The 22,572-nt window shown below is 38.9% G+C and overlaps 3 long non-coding RNA genes across 6 annotated transcripts; 2 read left to right on the top strand and 1 right to left on the bottom strand.

The window, feature by feature from the left end:
• Positions 1 to 489: 489 nt before the first annotated feature.
• On the top strand, positions 490 to 2,280 carry LOC136790430 (uncharacterized). Its single transcript, XR_010830329.1, has 3 exons — positions 490 to 624; positions 1,264 to 1,330; positions 1,736 to 2,280. It is a non-coding gene; the product is annotated as an uncharacterized lncRNA (long non-coding RNA).
• A 906-nt stretch (positions 2,281 to 3,186) lies between these two features.
• LOC125183213 (uncharacterized) lies at positions 3,187 to 16,909 on the top strand. Of its 2 annotated transcripts, XR_010830327.1 has the most exons (6): positions 3,187 to 3,526; positions 6,475 to 6,540; positions 13,492 to 13,636; positions 14,423 to 14,493; positions 16,069 to 16,222; positions 16,773 to 16,909. It is a non-coding gene; the product is annotated as an uncharacterized lncRNA (long non-coding RNA). The 2 variants fall into 2 exon arrangements; XR_007164790.2 differs by lacking the exon at positions 3,187 to 3,526 and having other exon boundaries at positions 5,759 to 6,540.
• On the bottom strand, positions 9,328 to 22,516 carry LOC125183212 (uncharacterized). Of its 3 annotated transcripts, XR_010830326.1 has the most exons (3): positions 22,049 to 22,394; positions 20,522 to 20,627; positions 9,328 to 19,554 (listed from the first exon to the last, which is right to left on the bottom strand). It is a non-coding gene; the product is annotated as an uncharacterized lncRNA (long non-coding RNA). The 3 variants fall into 3 exon arrangements; XR_007164789.2 differs by adding an exon at positions 22,406 to 22,516 and having other exon boundaries at positions 9,328 to 22,194; XR_010830325.1 differs by lacking the exon at positions 22,049 to 22,394 and adding an exon at positions 22,406 to 22,516 and having other exon boundaries at positions 9,328 to 20,627.
• Between the last annotated feature and the right edge of the window lie 56 nt (positions 22,517 to 22,572).

Raw genomic sequence — 22,572 nt, 5'->3', positions numbered from 1 at the left:
GTGTGATCTCTGTTCTTAACTACTACAGGAAAATATGTGATACAACCTGTTATCACTATTCATCAGAGAGAAAGAAATACAGATAATGAAACATAAAAATGCCCCATGAAAACCATATTTAATAAAGCTTTAAATAGCTGAACAGAAATGTACAAGGCAAAGAAACACAGTCCTGCTGTTTCAAAACCAAAGCAATTTTATGGAAAATGAAAAGAATACTTGCAATAATTTCATGCACTCACACTTTCATTCTTATTTTAAGTGGAAATATATCAGGAAATTCATACACAGAGGGCACATAAATAGTACTTTATCTGTCCCACGGAAAAGACAGCATGAAAGATTCATTAGACTCTGGGATATATAATGACTTCTTGATTCTTTCAGTTCTTGGCCAGTGCTCTAATGAAATTCAAACCTGCTACATCTGCCATACTACACTGTTAATTAGTTTTCTATTTATTTAGCAGATCTAGAAGTGGAAAGCAATCTATTGCCAGTGAATTGTTTGACTTCTATGCTAAGCAGGCCGCATTCCAATCCTCTAATGTTGAAACTAGCATGAATCCAACTTTCATCTCATTGCCATGTCAAATTAGCACCCAGAAGATTCCAGATACAAAGGTACAGAGACTTTTTTTTTTTTTTTTACTTTGGTTTGTAAAAGACCAACAGTTCTTGAAGTCAAGAAGTTGAAGATCGGCAATTTCCTGATTTTCTGCAATGTCTCTTTTCTTCCCTTCCCCCCTAATTTACTATAACGGATTAAATATAGGATGTATATCTGCTGTGGTATGTTTGTACTGAAGGACGAACATGATTTTAAGCAGACTCTCTTCATTATGTAAAACAAAAAATATTGATGTGCACTCTTCAAGAGTTTGAATAAAATACTGCCCAGCTCAAGAAAAGCCCAGAATGCCCTGACAGAGTTTATGAGATGACTTTTGTACATGCTTTGCCATTTTCTATTTCTGTCTGTCTGTATTCTGCAACGTATTGCGGCATCTAAACGTCACATTCTGAATGGGACTGACTCCTGTCTTGCAGTGTCAACAGAACCACTGGGTTGTGAAAGTATAAAGCAAAGCCAGATAAAAACAGAAAATAAATTGGCTAGAAACTGAACCATTAATTCTTGCATAATACAATGCACGAACTACAATGTGTTAGAGGCTGTTGTAAAACTACAAATCCACATCCAGAGATTGGAGTTTGCCTTGAATTTTTTTTTCTTTTTTTTTTTTTTTCCCTAAAATCTAGATATGAACTTTGAAGAATGTGGCTTTTGGATCAGTCTAATCCTAAAGAAGTCACTATTATGAAATGAGTAAGTAAAATGCTGTGCTGAACTTTAGCAAAGAAATGACTAAGCTGCTCCCCTACAGTATTATTTGTAGAACATCCTTGATAAAATCCTTTACATAGGGAAGTTGTTGGTTTTGAGTAATTTACAAAGTAGATCAGAGAAAAACAATATACAACACAGGACAGCAATACACAAAACCTGGACTAAGAGCACACTGGTAGTAGCATTCACAAAGGAGCCTCTTTTCCTTGACTGATCGATGTTTTTGAAAAAATGTTTTTGGATTTCAGGTCTGAATCAGAAATAGTGAGCTCTGGGTTAAGTACTGGTTGAAAACCAATCTATAGTTGTTGAACTGTATTGTGTTAATCACTCAGATGGCTTGAGATTGATAGAAGAAAATCTTTTTCTTTTTTTTTTTTAAAGTAAAGTTGTGATACCTTGAAAGAAAGTTCAAAGCCGGGACAGAGCTGAGACAAAGAAGGTAGACAGGAGAAGAGAGATGAATGTGTGAGAGAAAGTGGAATAGGAAAGGAAACCTGCAGAGTTTTGAACTGAAGGAACTTGATCTCAGCTAAGAAGAGAAAATCCAGGAAGAGTCAAGATGAGTCAACCCAACTTCTTTTCTGATTGAAATTCACTGCTGTCTCTGCTGTTTTTTGTTTTGTTTTGTTTTGTTTTTTCTTTTTCCTTTCCCTTTTCTTCTCCCAGTGATAGATAGATACTTTGTTGACTCTGCTATTATTTCTTTACTATGTTCCTCTCTTCCACCTTTAAGAAAAGCAACCTACCTAAAAAACTGGTAATCCTGAGCCTGGGAAAAATAAAATAGCCCAGCATAGTGATATCTGTAATTCAGACTCAGCAGTGACATGAATTCCTGAGTGCTCCCTGGGAGCCCTCCTTCTTACAGCTCAGTACTTCATAAGGGTAGAAAAAAGGCAACAGACTGCATGAGCTAGAAAGAGTAATTTTCCTATTTTTTTTAAGTTGTTTTCTGGGATTCCTGGCATGTTCAGAAGGACTGAGCAGTGCTCCTTAATAAAGCTTGCAATTAAGTAAATGTTGTGTTTGTTATGGTTAGGTTTGAATTTTTGATAGTCAGGAATGGTGAAGAGTATAAGGTAGGATTTATTAATCTTTTCCAGTGTTTATAGAACTGGATGGACTGAAACAAGCAGCTGAGATTTAAGGTAGAAATCTGAAAAGTGGAGCTATAATAATGAAGCTGCGCAATGTATAAGCATGTCTTCTGATGATTAGGAATAAATCCATGAGTTTCAGGAGCCTTAAATATACCTGTTCTGCAGTTTTTCCAAATGGCCGGATTATCTGCATACACATATGACACAACTGCCAGAGAGACTTCTGCTTATTAGGAACCGTTCACAATCTTCCTGTAAGTTGCCAGAGCTGAATCTCGGCCACAGCTCCCCTTTGTTTATGCCCAGCTGGGAAATCTTGGTTTTGTCCTATCTGTCCCTGAGCACTGGGGGTGCATGGTACAGGACGTCCCCTACTACAGACTCCTGCCCTGCTGGGAGGGGGCAGGGAGCTCATCCTGCACACAGGGCTGCCCTGGTGCTCCTTGGGCTGACTTCGTTCTGTGCTTATGCCTGCTTTTGTGCAGTAGTGTAAGAAAGGAGTTTGTCTGACTCCCATATGCAGCCAACAGATGCTTGTGACCATGGGTGTTGCATGATCAGCGAATGGTAACATAAAATCTTTAAACCTACCAAAAGAATTGAGAATTTCAGCAAATTTCTCTCTTGTCTGGATGCTCGTTTTGATTGGCTATTGAAAAAAAAAAAAAGCCAGTTGTGCGTAAACTCCATCTGTTCTTATGGAGCAGTATATATGTAGTTGGGAGGAAAACTTAAAGGGATATGTGAGCGGTGTTATTGGAAAAACAGAAGAACCGAATATGGTATCAGAATCCCTTTTGGTGCACAGAGGGGGCTGCAATAACTGGAGAGCATTCAGCTTTCTGCAAAAATATTATCAGAAGAAATTGATCCTTTAATGTATGCCTTGGAAAAGAGAAAATTAAGCTTTTAAAATGATGCTTCCATTTTACAGTACTGTGTAATTTGATTATACAAACTACACCTATGCAGATGTTTCACTGAAATGTTTCTCCCTGTACTCAGCAGAGCAAGGATACAGACCTTGCTGAACAGTGCGATGAGATGCAGAGTCTTAGGAGCTGTTACGTAGGTGATTGACACATCTTACGTTATTTGTTCTTCTGGTCTGTGATGCACCCTAGAAAACTCTACATTTCTCTGGGCCTGATGCAATTTTGTAGACTTGCAGAACAGCCCTGGAGAAGTCATGCGTGTGCCACAACATCTGAATGGATCCAAGGAATGGGAAAAAAAGACGGGAGGAGAGGAAGCACTGAGCTCTACTTTCCACAAAACAAGGCCTCTGGAAATAAGATGGTGTCGAAATCTCTGCATTTATTGCTATGTGCTTAAAAGGTCCTTTACAGTTCAGGCAAGAACGATTCTTGCCCTGGCAAGCTTACACGCTAATTGAAACCTCTGTATTCTTGTGCCTGCACAACACAGCAAAATGGAGAGCCGCAGCAATGGAAATACTGTGACGTTGCTCAGGTCAAAATACACATTACAAGAGCATCAGCCAGGAGAAAAAGGTGGATATTACTGTGAGACAAGGAGATATCTGGAAAAAGGAGGCTGGTTAGGGCAGCATAGCTTAGGGGGTACGGCTCAAAAGGAGAAGTCTGGGTAATTTGGGAGGAAAGAAAATATGCAGGAAGCTTGGAAAGCCAGGAGCTCTGAGATAAATTAAAGGAGACAGAGCAGACCAACAAAATGAGTAGATTTGATTGTTTGAATGACATGTGTGCAGTTGAGTAACAGGTGAAAGGAATAAGGAGGACATAGCAGTCTGAGAGGCTTTATAGGGATCACTTGGAGGCCAGAGGTGGTGAGCTGTGAAGGGGGAGGAAGCAAAATACAGGTGGGGAAAGCTAAGGGTGAGCTGTACCTGTTCTAGAGGCAAGTCTGGCTGTGGGAAGGCAGTGGAGTGAGGGGAGGATGAGGGCATGGAAAAAAGAGAACTTGAAGATTGAGATGTGTGCTGTGGGATGGGGAGGAACAGTAGCATTAAAGGATGGAGGGAAAGTGTTCCTTGTAGGTGAGAGAGCTGGGAACGTGGGATACTGTAGATTGTCTGCCCAATGTATCATACAGAGGAGTAGCAGAGAATAGAGGGCTACTGTTTCCTCTAATATTATATCCTGATCTACGTACAGTATGCAATAGAGTTTATTTAAGAACTTGCTAGTGAATGGTAGTACAAGAGAAGTGTTCAACTGGAAAGCTGCTGGCCTGGTACAGTCAGCACACTAGGGGCAAAACAGAGAAAAGACTTGGGGAGTGTACCAGTGTATGGCCTAACACCAAAAAAGTAACTTTTAGGGAAAAAGTGAGTTAACTTCTTCAGGGACAAATGATTCCCTGAAGCCCTGGACATCCTGAGCTTTGCGCTGTTTTCAGTGAATGAATGCATTCTTAAAATATCTTAAGTTACAAACTTTCTTTTCCACAGCACATGCTGTCATGCCCCTGGCATTCTGTTTATCGCCTGCTTGCTGTAGCTACTCTGTCCCATTCACGCTCAGCATCCTTCGCCACCACCCTCTGAATTCCTCTTGGGTTCAGTTTGTTACTTACTTGAGTTCTTTAAATTTCTCTACTCCCATACTACATTTTTGCTGCTGTTGAGTCTGGGGTGCCCTTAAAGCTGTATATTAAATGCCTTCCTCCTCTCCTGAGCTCCTGCCCTATACACACAGATGAACATCTGCCTCCTTGTTTCAGGGAGAGCTTTCTCCTGCAGGTGCTCTGGTGCCCGTGGAGCAGCTTGCTGCTTTCTTGCTGTCTGCTTCTTGCAATTCACCCTCCTTTTTCTTAGATGCGTCACAGCTTCTGATGAATAGTTGTGTTTTCTGGCAGCAAGGAAAAAAAAGGCCTACTTCCCATCTGCTGAGACTGAGACTTTCTCTGAAAGGTGGTAAAACCTCAGTGTTTTTCAAATTTTGGAAGAGCTCACTAGTCTGGTGGGGAGGAGGAGAAACCTCTGCATTCTGATCCTGGGTTATGTTCTCTGTTCATGTTATTTTTCATTTAGCTTTGAGAAATAAAAGCGTCAACCAGCAGTGCCTCCTTCTTCCTCCAATATTTTTGAAGGACAGACCAGCAGTGAGCAGTACCTAAGTTGCAGCTCCTCTCTTTGTCTGCCTACCTTCACCAAAGGCCTTTCTGCATTGACCACTCCTGCGTCCTAGTGGATTGAAGGGAAATGTGTGTGCAGTCCAGCACTGCATCCAAATTATTTCAAAGGTGTTTCCCAGTAGGATGTAATGTGACATTCATCCTCCTCTACCACACGTACAGAGACAGCCTGGGGAGTGCCACTGCTTGTGCTGTAGCCAAAGTTTTGTTGCAGGGCAGTTTCTGTGTGGTTTAGTAATGCAGCAATATACAAAAATTTCAATTTTCTTCTTTCACAGTAAGTTTGAGTGTCCCAGTTTCTATATGCATGTGCATGTGCTTTTTAAAGTGATTTTGTGCTTTTGATTTTGTTTCTTTAAACAGCTAGTCATGTCATGAAGAAGTACAAAATGCTGAGCTTGAGCCTGTTTATTTGCAGTTAATGATATTGTGAAGTTTTCTTGTGTTTCCAGTTCTGTGTTTCCCATTGCTGTTTATCATGGACTCTTTTATTTCACTATGTTTAAATATATGATGCAACAGAAAAATTACTACAAATAAAATGCCTGTCAGCCACCATTTATATGAGACAATTTTGAAGCCTTTCAAATACTGACATTGGAATTAAAAGTTATGTCTTGTAAAGAAACCTAAAATATATCTTAATTATTATTCTGGAAAATGAGGGAGGAAATCCTTGCATCAGTTAATCAAAATGCCCATTGATGTCAGGTGGGCTTGACCCTTCCCTCTAGTACAGAAAATGGTGTTACCTGGTTTTATGAACCGACTGCGGTGTAAACCCACTGCTGACTTCACACTTGTGTTCTTGCTCCAGACTTACAAGAAACTGGACAACTGTAGTGATTTGCTTGACATCCTGTGACAGGAGAATAACTGAGGCTTTTCACTTTCACGCAGGAAAAATCAGAGCCCACCAATGCTTGGGAAAATGGACAACATGGAACAGGAATGGTACAGATCCAGGTAAGCGCTGGCACAGGTTGAGCTTGTAGGAGTACACATTCTCCTGTTCCTGGTTGGCAAGAACGTAATCTAGGGGGGAAGGGATCTTGTTTGACATCCTGAGGCTTGTTCCCTGAGCAATTATCGCTCGAGGTGAGCTTTAAGGATCAGGTTGCTACTTAATTTTACACCCATTGCTGGCTCTAGACACAAACCCTCCCCACTAGGCCTTCCTGTGTCTGAGGACATGTTGAGTCCTCTCATCCAGCACCTCTTTGTTTGTGATAGTTTTTCCTTGTCATTGCTTCCAAAATATAATCAGCCAGCCATTGTTCAGTGCACAAATCAAATGCTCTGTGTCTAAATTAGAATAGAGACCTGTCTGGGAAGGGACACTGGAAATTTGTTTTTGGCAGTTTCAAGCAAACCGCTAAAGTGGTGGATTATTTTTTGGTGGTGTCAATAGCAAAAAAAGGGAGTGCAAATACTTCTGTGAATAAGTGCACGAGCCTTACTTGGAAGTTTTAAGAACGTACGCTATGTATTGTTTGTTTTGTGGTTTCATAAGGTGGCAACCCAGCTGAGAGCTCTCACAGTTAAGCAGAGCACCATGCTATGACCAGAGAGCTACGTGAGATAAAGGATCCCATTTTTGACCTCTCGGTTTCTGCTTCATGCAAAGGTAGATCAAAAACAACAACAACAAAAAAACAGCCCTTCAGATATTGAGGCCCATCTTCAAATTTATTTTCTAACTCACTGGTGAGAGCTAAAGCATCTAACACATTTTCCTGCTTGTGTAGCCTTCTGTAAACTAACATACCAACACCCAGAAGCTGCTTCTCAAGTTTCAAAACCAATTATTCTAAAAACTAAGCCTTTATTCTGTTTGGCTGAAGCTAAACAAACTTGAAATTCAGCTATTTCTTTGAAAAGAATAGTCTGCTAATTGGTGTTGAGGTTTAAACATTTGAGCTTGTTTATTTCTCCCGCTTCCCTAAATTATGTTTCAGAAACGTTCCCCTGTTATTACAGTCTATTAAATCAGACTTATCAAAAAGGAAACATTTATTGATATCTTGAGAGTTGTGTGTGTCTAATTAAGGTTGTGTTACTGTGCATATTTTATATTAAAGTAAACATTTCCTGCAATTTGACTTTAATCAGGTCTGAAGGGCCTTAATAAGTGTTTGCCTCTTTTTTTTTTTTTTAATTTTCCCTTGACCAAGGGAAGATATACACTTTCAGTTTGCAGAGTTGCATAATTTACCATTGCTTGAAGGAGTTCTGACACAAACTGTTTCTTATTCATTTGTTCCTGAAAATGTTGACAGCTGGTACTAAATGGACACTTAGGATGGAGGCACTGGTAAACCCAGAGGAAGTCTGGAGTATTTGTAGACTCCAGTTCTGAAGTGTGATAGGCAGTTATTTCAGCTATTTCTTGGGTCTCTCACCCAATTTTACTTGGAACAATAATTACTAGAAGGAAAGAAAAAAGATTTATAGGTTTCTGAATTCCTGGTTTAAAGCTTTTAATTTACAACCTTGCTTTTTGATGTTATCAGTATGCAAGCTCTCTCTCTGTGCAGTTATTGTTGTCCTTTACCATTTTTTGTTACTGTCTTTCCTACTTTGTGTACAGTTACTGCTGTTAGAAGGAAATTCAATCTCAAGTATGCAGTCATTAAAGCACCTGTCCTGTGCTTGGGTTCTGCTTTTCTTGTGCTGTTCCTCAGCTTGGTGATTAGCTTCATCCTTCATAAATATTTTTCCATGCTATAATTTAAATGATACAGTATGCAACCCGATCTTAAAGGATAATTTAAGAGTGACAGAAAGAGACTAGCTACTAGTATTTTCATTACAAAATGCTGTCAGTTTTGAGTGACGTGCCCTATATGCCTATGTGGAAGTGCATCCAGATTTTTAGAACAGTAATTTATGATGCAAGAACAAGTTTTTCTAATGAACTATAACATTTCTGTCAAATAGCTGTGTAATAGCTTGTCATTCTGCTGACAGAATTAAGATAACACAGTAATGCAGAATTCTTTTGCAGACTATATTTTAGTATACTACTGTATATTAATGTGAATGTGTAAATATGCTATATATTTGTGTCACTGTGTGGGGGGCTGAAGAGTTTCTTCTCTTTTATGAGGCTTTTCTAAACTTTGGCAATTTTTTTGCTACTTTCTAATTAGTATACTGTATAATAACTTTAAAGTGAAGTCCTGATGCTGTAATAGTTCTCATATAACATAAAGAGATTATTTTTACCAGTGACATCATATAACCCAAGTAGACATAGATAAGAAGAGGAAGAAAGAAAAAATACTTATTCCTCACTAATGGGGGACTTAGAACAATTCCACACTTACTGAAATTGGCACAGGATTACATCCGTGCTAAGAAATTAAGCAGCGCCAGGGAGTGTGTCCAGGTGTCCGTGCTGTTCAAGTGCTGGAGCAGCCCTTCAGACAGTTTTTCCCCCAGGCCAACCAGTGCTTCCCCAAAGACTCGCTAGGCACAGTTCGGTAGTGCCCACACCGTGTTGGGTGAAAGCTCAGCAGTGTGAACGTGGCTAGCCCAGGGTGGTTGGCCTTGCTTTTGTGCTTGGATCCTGGTCCTGTTTGTTTCGTTTCTTAGAATAGATGCAGCCAGAAAGTCTGTATCAAAAGTTGCCATTGAGTACAGATACCTTTTGTCTCATTCCAGTGCCTTTCCTGGATCATTTCCCTCTTTTATGACATTATTCTTAAAATCACCCTGGTAAAACAACTAAATGTTTAAAAACAAAACAGCACAAAGCAAACAACCCTCTTTATTTTCTTCATGTAAACGTCACAAAATGTTAAGCTATTTCTTCTGTTTTCAGCTTTGAGGATGGTTTTAATATTTTGTAAAAGCCGAAGAAGATAAATTACAGAAAGCAAAAGATAACTGATTCAGAAATACTTGTTAAAAGCTCTTAAATTAGATCATGTAATTAGTACTCAACTTATGAGCATTGACATTTGGTGGCAATACATTTATGCAAACAAATTCAGTTCATGTGGTTTAGAAACACTAAATGATCTTTAGGAAGGAACGATGCTTGAGGTTTACGTAAGCTTCCTTCATAGGTCTAATTCCTGATATTCAATAGTTTTAAAAACAAGAACTCTCAAAAATTACCATAGAATATCCCTGACCAACAAATTATCCATGGTAATTGCATAAAAATGGCAGAAATAGAATGGTGGCAAATTATTATGTTTTGATATAGGGAATATATATTCTTGAAATAATAGTAGAGGCCCGATATTAGTTGGTTTTGCATTTTTCTTCACATAAACCTCCATGTTTTGTCTTCATTTTCTTTCACCTTTCAAATAATCATTTTGTATTCATAAAGTTTGCAGATTCTGCTGACAAAAATAACAGGTAAAGAAAATAATTATCAAACAGAAGTCTGTTCTTCTGCCCTGCCCCCTTTACATAGAGAAATAGGAGAAAATGGGGTAAGAAAAATGTTGTGCTTGGGGAGGAAAACTCTCCTAAATTCACGGTCGCTTTGCTAAGCAGGCACTGTTGATATTGGAAGCTGTTTGACCAGAAGAGAAACTGCTCTTGAGGACTTGTGAAGAAATCTGGAGTTGATTTGTGTAAAAGGGAGGACTGATCTGTGTTGTTCCACCAGCATCCTGCAGCTGTGGTGTTACAACACTCACTCCTTAGAGGAGCTCTGTACCAAAACTAATGCATCTTCACGGCTGAAGGTGGCTCAGGTTCCTTCATCAATTAACTCATGAAGGTTAGGTGTCCGAATAACATTTCTAGAAATTAGATTTGCAGGGTGTGCTAACAGAACCATGCCTGTGAGCATGAGCTACGAATCTGGAAACACTGATTATGTACTACTTGAAGACGAGGGGGAAAAGCACACATCATCTATGGTAACTTGAGAAAACTTGCAGACCTGTTATGCTGATAATATCAAAAGTGATGAACAAATCCACCCATCTCTTTTTAACGTTAGGAGAAAATGTCTTTAGAGAAACTTGTCTTACTACATCTTATGCTAGACCTCTAAGCACTTTGCTAGTCGTGACTTCATCACTTTTTAGGCATTATGTTTGCTAGGAGCTCTAGGTCCATCTATCATCAGCAGAAATTTAAGCGTTTTGAGTACAAAAAAAAATCTGCCAAATCTCACTTTATACACCTAAATCTTTAGTTTAGGCACCAAGGATGAATACTCTAAGGATGTACATCAAAATCAAAAAAGAAAAATCCTTTTCAGTTCTGTGCCATCCATGGAGGTAATAGCTTCCAGTCCGTGGGATGATTCTGTTACATTGGTATGGAAACAGCTAGACTTCTCACAGTTGAGGTGGAGTGCCAGATTCCCATTTAAGTGCTGTGATTCAGCTGTAGAAAATATCTTTTGGAAAGGAAAAAAAGGTAAATTTATGCAAGAATCCATTTGGAAAAATCCCAGCCTAAAGATTCAGCAGACTCCAGAAAGTACTTTCTTGAAAACACATGGCTGCACCCCACTGCCTTCAGATAAAATGTGGCAACACTTCAGAGTCAGCCTTAGGAAAAAAGGAAGATTGCTCATTTTTAGTGTTTGTCATGCAGGATGAATGTTGAGAGAGCTTACCTGCAGTTTCCCGCACTTTTTTTCATCCTTAAGTATATTGTAATTTCTGAATTTGATTGAAATTCCTTGGACAATGAAAAACATGCAGAGGTGTGAAGTTAATTCTTCACCTAGCAAACAATTCAGGGGGAATTTCTACTGCTCTAAATCTTAACCAGTCTGGCAATCCTGACGGCACTGTGTTTGGTCCTTAGACACAACCAACTCAATGACCTACTTTTTTTCTTAAGAATTAGGATTTTGCATTGGGACCTAAATTCTGAATCCATTGTAGGATTCTCTGATTCAGAGAAGTGAGTAATAATGTACTCTGTCCTTGTTTATTCTTGAAGGAAAATGTCACAAGGGCAATGTCTTGCCCTTAAGAATCCACTGAAAGCGTTACTGGGCTATTTGTGCGATTGCTTTTGTGCACTTTCATCTTCTGAAAGCAAAGGTTACTCTTAGTCAGTCAGAAATCTGTGGATGCAAATGAGTTTCAGAGGAAGAAAACAGGTACCTAGTTTCTGACCTGTCTTCTGTATAAAGAATGTGAACTAGCTAATATGTAGGCCTCAATTCCTGTTGGTCTAGACAAGACTTTCTGGCTCCTCACACCAGTCTCTTTCTAAATAATTTCCTGACAGGCTTGTCTTAAATGTCAAAGTGCTGGACTGGCATTCAGCTGATGGATGAGTGTGTACAATGTCTACTTTGGGCTTAAGTTACCTTTGCAAATTCTTCATTTTCCCGTGCGAAATTTTTGTTTCACTCAACCCTTGGATATTACAGGCAAAGGCAATGAAAATAGCAAAGTTAATATTTGAAGCCCACATAAACAATAACTTTAGAATAAATGAAATGTAGATGCTTTATTGGATTTAATTACATATAAAATTGAACAACCCAAAACCAAAGTACAATAAAAATCTGAACATATTTATTAGGGCGATGTTTTATCAAATTTAGATAGGCTTATTATAAAAATCAAAACCAGACTAGACAGTGAACTACTACTGCACTTAGAACTAAGAGTTAACATTCTGCAGTTGCTTCAGTAAGTTTTTTAAATGATAGCACAAAAGCACATTTTAAAATCCTCACGTTCTGGTTCATGATTGTGAAAGGAAATTGTAGAATTGCTGTCTCACTTCTACAGCAGGGCCTTGTGTACCATGGCTAAGCATGCATCAGAAGGGGAAAAAGGGGCTAACAGAAGGGCAGAGATGATTAAGGGTTGAAAATAAGACTCTTGAAGGTGTGATATTAGAAGAACTATGTCTATTTCAGTTCTAGCATTTTAATGCAATATATTCTTTCATCTATACAAAAACAAGTTTAATTTACAATTTTGAGCTATGTTAAAAATAAAATAATATTGTAGTATATCTTGCCATAGCCTCAGTATACCCTATATTTAATTTAAAAATATATAGTGTAGTTTCCAGCCCCCCCCCCCCGTCTCACAATATCTAAACCTCCTCCTAAATAAATCAACTAAAATCATCAAAACCATAGCAGAAAGCTTCATTTAATCATTTGACTTGTAACCCTGATTACTTACCTGCACCTTGTATCATACAAAAAAAAAAAAAAAGGCATGTTTATTGCTCGTGATGTTAAAGGAAACTCTGTATGGCACTGAAGCTTTGCCTTTTCATTACTGGAAACACAAATCCAGTTAAGTTTTTTTGACAAGCTTTCATTTTTCAATTAACATGTTTTATTTCAAATTTATTCTCAGATGAAATGAGTTACATTTGCAGCTGAGGAAAGCAAAGATGAAACTTTGTTCTTTTCTTTTGTGCTCAGCTGTACAATTTATTTTTCTCCTGGCAACAGATTTTAAATCTCTTTGCTTTTTTTTTTTTTCATGGGAACTGTTTAGTAAGTGCTGACATTAGGGCTGACAACGCTTTGTGTGTTTTTTTCCTTTTGCCTGGTTTCTGTGTCTGTGTGTGCAGGCATGCATTCATTAACGTAATTCCTCAACATTCAACAAGAGTGCATCATAAACCAGAGGAAAAAAGCCTCATAAATATTTAGATCCTCCATCTACTTTCCAAAACTAAAGTGAGAAAGAGTATTTAGTGAGGACTTGGTTTGAGTTAATCTGCATATGAACTGAAAGGGGGTACAAAAGGATGAAAAGGTGGTGGAAACTAGCATACAAACCCTGTAGTCTCCAGGGGGCCATTCATCTTGTTCTTGTCAATACAATCTCAGTCTTACTGCTTGGCTGTTTTCTGCGCATGGCCCAACAGGCTGGCTTTTCTGAGGCAATGTTGCAGAGGATGTGAGAGCCTTCTTCCTAATTTTGTTCTATCGTGTCATTTTTCCAGAGGAGAAGCAAAATACTTCATGTTTCGGAAGAAGCTGGAGAAATCTCTCCAAATGCTTCTCTACTTGTTTGTGCTCCACACTGACACAGAAACTTCCCTTTTCTTAAGTAAAGGGATAGGTATGTCATATGAAAAGCAATTTTAGGTAAGTTGACTATTAATGACAAGCAATGAGATCACATTCTAGTTTAAGGTGTATTATATTTGCATATCGAACTACACAGTTGTACAGTTTGGACTTAATGTTGTGGACATTTATATATGAAATTCCACTAATAAACAACACCATCAAAAAGGTCAAAATTACAGATGTTAAAAAAAAAAAAAAAACTTTTTGTAATTGTACAGTGACCTAAGTGTTTAGGTTGGAAGGCACCTCTTGAAATCACCTAGTCCAACCCCACACAGGGAATTCAGTAATTATTTTAGAATTTTACGTTTCAAAAACGAGGGAATATTTAAAAATTATTTCATGAAATGAGATAAAATTGAGATTACCACTTACTACATATGATCATTGATGACCCGCAACTGTTGTGCATAGATGTCCTTTTCAGCTAAAATGAAGCAAGGATAACTGAAGTCTGTAATAAGACATGAATAACAATTTCATGCGTAACAAAATTCTTGATCATAAACAGCCAAATGACAGCAGTTTCTTGGCTGTTGTGAGGAAAAAGTATGAAATAATGTAAGTAACTTTCATCAGTTTTCTACATCTAGTGTCTGAAGATAAAACAAGAGAATTACATCAATACTGTATGCAAAACTGGTCATTTTAGTCATAATATATTAGTGAAGTTCACTTATCTTACTACACTACTATCTACTATTTTGTATGTGCAATAACTAGTTATCAAATTAATCTTTATATTTCAGTCTCCTAATTAAATGAAGTTCTCAGCTTGCTTTTTTTTTTTCTTTTTTGAAGGGGTTTTAACAGACCTTCCCAGAACCCTGTTACTGGAGCAAAATTGTGAGCATATCTACATAACATCTCAGGTACGAGCCTGAGCGTACAGTGCCAGGACTCCCTTACTAATCACCCGCTGTCAATCTGACAGAGCTCTACTTACTCTGACAAACATCTCCAGTGGTACCAAGATCTGTCTGTAGCCAGAGGGATAAGTGACTTCACTAACCTGTAAGACAGGTGTGTACAAACTTCAAAAGAGGACAAAAGATCAGCTACACCCCTAATTAAAATCAGATGGATGACTATAAATAGACTACATGGGAGGAAAACCAAAGTGGAGATGTACACATTTGAATTGGCTCGCTAAAACCTTTTTTTCTGGCATTAAATTTGGCCATGTAAAGCAAGTAGAAAATTTCTGGAGATGGGGAAATTCTTTAAGTCCAGTAGTGCCTCCTCTTCTCCTCTAAAAGAGAAGCAAGTGGTCTGCAAGCTTCCCAAGTAACAGGGACTTTCCAGACCTTGCTGGGGTGGGTACAAGGAAGGCTGCCTATTTTGGATCACCTAACACCTGGTTTCATGCTGACTTTCTTTAATCAAAAGAAAATTATGAAAAAATTATGAAAATTCAAGATAACTTTTTCCTGCCTTGCCTTGAGCAGTGTTTTCTTTATAGTCCCTGACACAACCTGTTGTCTTTTAAGCATATTGTTACACAAGACCAAATATTTGTTAATACATAAAACAGTATTGTTACACAAACTGGATAGTGGAGTATGTTCTCTGGGATACCTACCTTTTGCGTGATCAGGATGTAGAGGGGAGGGCTAAAAACCTGAGAGAATTATCACACCTGTTCTGTAAAAACAAAACGCTGAAATCACTATAATAACTGTAAAAACCTTTCTTTCCTAGTTCAACAGATTATGTAAACACCCAAAAGGTGAAGAAAGCTGCCTGTGAAACTTTCAAATACATTTTAACCAATACAGTACCATAAAAGATAATGTTAACATTTCAGTTAACACCTTATTTACAAATTATACAATAAATTCCATAACTTGCAACTGCCCGTTAGAGAAAGTGGCCTTAACTTTTCTAAGTTACAAGAAAAGTTGTCATGTATGTACATGGAAATTCCTCATGTTCTAGTTGAACAGGAATATCTACATGTGAACTAGATCTGCTCAAGTCATCTGAATATACACAGAGAATGTTATGTTTTCTCATACTTCAGTTATAATCAGAGAGCAAACACAAAACATTTCAAACTAAAAATGATAAAAAATATAAGAATCTGAGAGATGGTTAGAATGGTTAAAATATAATTTCCAAATGTATCAAAGTTATCTTCAATAACTGTTGTTTCCTTAATCAGACCACAATGTCTAAATATGGACAATTACTCAATTTTGTATAACATCTACTTTGCCTCTACACCATTAATGAATTTTTCAGCTTACTTCCTTGCCCCCTTACTCTGTGGTCTGTCCTACACAATGAATTTTTCGAATGTAAAATACTAATACACTTCTGAAAGCCAGAAGTAGGGAACGACTGCATTACAGAGTAATTTAGTTCTTGTCAAAATCCTGAACCCAGGCTCCTGCTCAGACTATTTGAGAAGTTGTTAACAGAAAAATGTTTCTGCCTGCTTGCAGTGAGATTCAGATGTCTATACAAGAGCTTGCAGCAGCTGTTTCAAATGCCCTTTAAGGTGCCAGAGACATCCAGACAGAGTGGGCTGATGTGATGCAGGAACTCTGAGAAAAGTGACCTGGAGATTTGAGCAGGTACCAAACGGGATACCAGAAGGCAAGTGAATCCTACCCTTTATAGTGTTTATACTCCCCTAACAAAGAATTACTGTAATTCAGCAGTAAACTCAAATAATAATGAGATTACTAGTATTAGCTAAGTAAGATTGTACAATTGTGTGTGACTGTAGCTCCAAATGGGCTCCAGTGACAGTCAAACAAGGACTTACGATGTACCATTCTACAGCTGCCAAAGAAGACAGCACGAGCCTTAGGATGCCTCCTGTTTCTGTGAGGAGATGCCAAATCCACCCAAGTCATAGTGGCACTGCTATAGCAGGCTTTCATCCTTGCATCTCAAAGTACTTTACTACAGTGTTTCACAGCTTCTGAAGGGTAGAAAACAGTGAAATGGGGGTATGCTGTAACTACAGCTAGCTACTGTATTCCAGGAGAGACCTCCCATGCTCAGGAGAAAGACAATGGGTAGGAGGAACAAATGGGAGAGAATGCCATCTGCAAACAAAACACAGTTTAGGCTTCCAACAGTGTAAAAAGACCATATAAAATGTTGTGAGACTGAACACCATCTCGCTGTTTCCTTCTAGAGAAAAGGCACTAATACCCATGAGTAGATAAAGCAGACAACAAGCTTCTGAATATACTGTAGCATGGAAGCAAAGTGGTCTTTGTGTCGGAAATTGATGATCACTGTGCCCTGTCCTTTGCTTTGGAGGAATGCTGCTGAACAAGTCCCTCATCTCCAGACGCTTCTCAGGTTTATAATTCTTAGTCCCCTTCCTTCCACACGGCTTTATAACTCCAGATGCTTCTCTTATTTTTGACACCATTAGATGTAACAAAGAACTTAGGAAAAATAAAGATTTGGAATATATAAAGGAATTGAGTGGAAAAAAGATTTTTAGTCATATGTAAGATTCTGGATCTGTCCAATTGATTGATTATATTTTATTAGATTGCTCAGCCAATACAAATGATTCTTGCTTGTTACCAGAAGGTTTGAAAATGCAACATTTTATTATACTTCATGTGGATGTTTTCTGTCCAGTTAAGTATAAGCTCCTTGGCTAAGCACTGCTGCTCTTCATGTACTGAACATTAAGAAGCATAAGCAACGTATAAGCGGCAATCCTTCAGTGTAAGTCAATACACATATACATTCATATTTCAGACATGTTAAAAGGAAAAATTAACTTAATGTATCAATTGCATTTTAAGCTCTACTTGCTTTTACTAGTAATTGAGATGAATGGATAATTTAAATCTATTTACAAAGTTAAGGCTGAAAGCATTTCATTTATATTCAACAAAACCCGATATACTATGGCATTTTACCAAAACATGGTGCACCTGAGAAAGACTTCTCAGTTTATTTAGTTGACAGCTCTTCGCTACTGTTGTTGTCAAAATACATCTGCACATTTTTTTAATTCTATAGTGAATGTGGAAATATTTCTCATTACAGTGAAAAATAAAAATATGTTTAACTATATATATCTTGTGCAGAAATATGTCTTTCAGCATTGTATTTTTAGTTACACATAGCAAATAAAAAAGCTGCTGATGGCACTACCGTAGTAGTTGACCGCATCACTTGGTTAAAATGCAGAATGCTATCCTGGATAGGTTAAAGGTAGATAGTGTAAATCAGATGGTAGAAGACAAACAGGTACATCTGAAGTAAACAGTGGCTAATATCTCTTAATATTCTTAGTTTCTGGATATCCTCATATCGTAGTCTTTTTTACAGCACATGTTGACTCAGATGACACACATTTAGCAGTGGTCAATTCAGTGCCTCCACAGGCTCAGGCAGCACGTGCTCGGTGCTACTCCCACCCCTGCAATCTGTGGCACTGGCTGACAGCCCCAGTGTGTCCGCACCTGACTTCTCCAGCAGGGACAGACCGGAGGCCAGGTGAAGTTCTCACCTATACAAACCCAGGGCTGTTTAGCTAAGGTAGGAATTTTGTGACCATACAAATGGAAAACATCCTATCTGAACCTATAGGACCATGGGACTGGAACCATTAGAAGCATGCATGCTGAATTGCAAGAGGTTTTGACTCCTTTTAGTGAACTAGTAAGAGTATTGATTACCCATGATCCAAGAGCAAAATGCACAACAGTACAAGCAGTTGTAAATTAGTAGATGTAGGGAAGTTTATGAGCTTAGAGGTAAAAACATACCTTCTGACTGTGCATGATTCAAATATGTTCTGTGAAAAATTGTCTTTTTCCCCCAATGGCTTTTAAATTTAAGTAACAGTATGAGCATGAGACAAAGTAGGGAAATAAGTACTAGGACAAAGTAGTTAAATTTTATTTATAATATCTCAATTTAGTTTTCTCTCCCTAATTGCTGGCCATTTTTTCTTTTCTATGTTTTCTGAGATTGCTTTTCTTTCTTTCCCTCCTTCTCAATGTTTTCGGCCTTTTTCAGCCACATTACACTAAGAGTGGCCTATGAGACACTATTTTCATCTCATACTGAAGACTGTGAAATGAAACCCATCTAAACCCTGGTTTCAATGCATGGAGATTGCTCGGGTGCCTAGCAGAGCTACCACCTGCCCTTGGTACAACAGACACATTTGGTCATCACTAGAACGCTACATTTTCAGAAGAAAAGTCCACGTAGCATTACATAAAGAAACAGCATGTACAGGCATTACAGATCAATGGAAATCATCTACTTAAAAATATAATAGATCATCTATGGTAATTGATCTATGGAACACTGTTGCAATACATCCTACAATATGATGATTTATATATGCCTTCACTAAGAGTTAAAATACTTAATACTTTATGAAACAGGATTTAGGCCCATCCATCCTACCTGCAAGAAGAGCACTAATTCAAGGCACATGGAATACACCTTACTAAAAAAACTGACCAGATTTAGGTCAAAGGTGGAAAATAACTTTTTTTAAAATTGTTGATAGCTTTAGCATGTTCAGTTCTCCCCAACTTAATGACTGCATAATTAATAAACAAGTACAGGAACACAGAGAATGTAGCTCTTCCTACTCTTGCATAAGTGCAGTAATCACAAATCTCTCTCCTCCTGGCTCCTTTATTCCATCCTGAGGAATGGCCAGTTCCAAGAGGAGAGATGCTGTGGGTTGACTCACCCTTCTCACACGGCTGCTGTGCTGCCTGATGTACATTAAACCTAGAAGACACAAAAGCAACTCCTTCCAGAATAAGGTATGCTTAAAACCCCTATCTTCCACTTCTTCAGCAATCAGTCAGTGTCGATAGTGAACAAAAATTAGGCATTATCTCTTCTGAGGTTATGTACAGCAATCAGAAACAGAAGTGCCTGTGTTCTGATCTGATGACGTTTAATGGTTGAAGTCTGTCCTAGGATTTAAACACAATTCAAGACATCTTTTCAACTCACTGCTGTGTCAGGAAAACATTCAAGCTAGAACGAAGCATCCAATTATACAGACAGGATACACCTGGCATGCAGAGTAGACAGGTAAGATTTAGCATTAGTACTTAAAGAACGTGAGGTGGTCATTGGAACAATTTTTTTCTTTAAATATTCTCCCCCCCCCCTTTTTTTTTGTTTGACTATGAATACTATGCTTACTACTTATTACTTTGAAGCTCTACTGTGATTTCTGTTGGAAAGTTATCTGTCAGTTTGGCTTAATGTCAAAGGAAACTGGTTTTAAAGAGTTGTCAGGCATCACAGAACTCAAATATTGTTGATGTTCCTGGAAGTTTTTGGTCTGAATCTAGACCATACCGTGTTCATGTGTCATTCACCTTCTAGAGATGAATGAATTTCAGGTGTTCATCTAGTGGCCACGTCTGCTGCATCACAGTTACAGCAGCTACAGTCTTGTCCACCATGCATGAATCACAAACAGTCCTGAAGCAGTATTTTTCCTCAGGTGACTGTAAATGGGTAAGTGAATAATCTCTTCTTTCCCTAAAGAAGGGTAGTATGGCACATTGTTACCCTCCTGTTGTAGGCAGTTTCAGAAGGCTGGTGACGTCCAAGTGTATGTGCCTATGATTAAGTCAACAGGGATGCTGGAAGCAATTGTGAATGCTTTAACTAAAAGAATGTTTCTCAGTAGCCATCAGCCTTCAGGTCTCCTATTTCCCCAGCTGCTATCAGATATGAACATTATAGCAGTAATTAAATTTGCTTTTTACGATCAGTGCAAGGCCTTTACTGCCATATACAGATCCTGCTGCTGGCATTATCATATTTTTTCTTATTTCAAGATTAGATTAATGCAATAAACCTTCACCTTTAAAAAAAAAAACCTGTTGGAGAATACTACAGTTTATGAGATACAAGAAGGGCTACCTAGATAAAGGGAGTTAGAGATAAGGACTTCTGCTTGTGTTCAGACCGAAGTTAAGGTGTTGGGTAGTTACCTCAGGAACCATCAGTGGCCACAGGACCCGTTTACCTTGAAATAAATAAACCAAAACAGTAACAAAATCCCCTCCCCCCTGTTCTTTCCTCCATGGGAAAGCTCCAAAGTTCAATACAGTGCAAGGGAATTTCTACTTCCCGTTGCCAGTCTTGATGGGAGCTACACCTTCTCACAGCTCTTTAGCCAGAATCAATTCAACTTTCATCTCCCATTCGCTCTTAAAGCCCCCTTTCCTGGGACACAGAAGTGTGGGAAGGTGAAGGAAGAGAAAAGAACACAAGGCATGCAGAGGGGGTTTTTAGGTAGGTTTTTTTGTTGATTTTACGATATACTTGATGAAGAAAGAAGTCTGTGATTTTTTCTTTATTTAAAACTAACAGTGCTTTATCTACATGTTGTCACAGCATTCAGCTTTTCCAATAGCATCTTTCCAATGCTTTAAGTTCAGACTTGAAGTATCCGTGGAAAAATGAAGGATGAGATTTTTTCCTAGGTAGTTTATGCTTTATTACACAGGCAGCTTCAACACGTTATTTTACCTCAATTTTTGTACTCTCCAGACTAGGTAAACAATTCAGGTTAACACATAGCAAAACAGCTTGAATCCCGCACTGCAATGCATGAATGCAATATTGCCAGTGCTGCTGGTGTCCAACATCCTATTCTCCAGTACATAAATGCAAAATAGCTTACCATAAGCTATACTGTTCTCTTTAGCTGGTAGGTCAATTGGTAGTTACTGCACAGTAACTTGTGCTGGTATTTCTTACCTTATATCGTGTGCTTGTTTTATCTGCTCGTATCCAAGCAGTGGAAGCACTTTATGTGCAGGAGGCAATAATGAAGCGGTATGGGAACAGCTGCACCAAATCTGCTGAAAAAAGTCTCCATATGCTATTTTTACTGTGAGAATTGGCACTCCAGAACAATTATTCTGACATTATCTAAGTTCATCTAATTTTAAGACGAAAGCCTGCTGTCTGACTGATGTCCTTAATCAAATTCAGTCCTTAATCAAAGGATTCAGTAACATGTTTTCTCCGTGTTTAAGAAGAGCTTTCAGTCACTGGTCAAAAATAAGCTGATAAATGGCTACAAAAAAAAATGCAACAACTTCCAGACTGATTGATGATAAACATAAAAGGATGACAGTTTTGTTATGCATGAAAAGTGTGGTTTTGTGCATCACCATTTTAAAACAAGAGAGGAATTGAGGAAATATAATATCGTTATTAAATAGGAACGGTATTGCTTCATCATCTGTAGCCATGCTGCAGCGTGCTTTGGGCATGCTATTGAGGGAAAAACAATCTATGGTAAAAAAAATAAAAATAAAAAACATGTTTGTAGCATTGGTATGCTTTTTGATATTTTTTTCCTGAATGCAGTTTTAAAAAAGGTGATGGATGCCGTAAACATGACTTATCTTACATAAACCGTTAAATTTTACTTACGTAAACCAAACCCTGAAATTAAACACGTTATCTTGTCCAAATAAAGAGTTAAAGGGAAGGATCCGGCCGACAGCAGGAGGAATGCAACCATCCGAGGCATTTCTGCCGCTTCGCGCACTACGCTGCGTTTTTGTCACCGCATGCCCCTGACAAACGGATACCGGAGCTCGACGACACCCGGTACAGCCTCGCACCCTGCCTGACCGAAAGCTCCCAGCGCCTCCGGGCACCGCCTCCCCGTCCCCGCACCGGCAGCTCCCAGCGACCCGAGGGCGGCCTCACCCCACAGCCCGAGCAACGGCCGCACCGCCCGCGCGCGGCGTCCGTTAAACGGCCGCTCCCCCCCCCCCCCGGTACCTGAGCCCCGCGCCGCTCCCCGCTCGCGCCGCGCGGCCGCTTTAAGGGTTACACGGCGGCGGCGCATGCGCGGCGCAGCCACTTTTCTTTCCTCCCCCCTCCCCTCCCGGTTCCCCCCCCCCCCCCCACCCCAGCGCACGCGCGCTGCCGGGGGCTCTCCCCGCCCT

The sequence above is a fragment of the Anser cygnoides genome, chromosome 3 (genome assembly GCF_040182565.1).
Source record: "Anser cygnoides isolate HZ-2024a breed goose chromosome 3, Taihu_goose_T2T_genome, whole genome shotgun sequence".
Lineage (NCBI taxonomy): Eukaryota > Metazoa > Chordata > Aves > Anseriformes > Anatidae > Anser > Anser cygnoides.
Note: the sequence above shows the minus strand (reverse complement) of the source record. Positions and strands in the feature narration are given on the sequence as shown.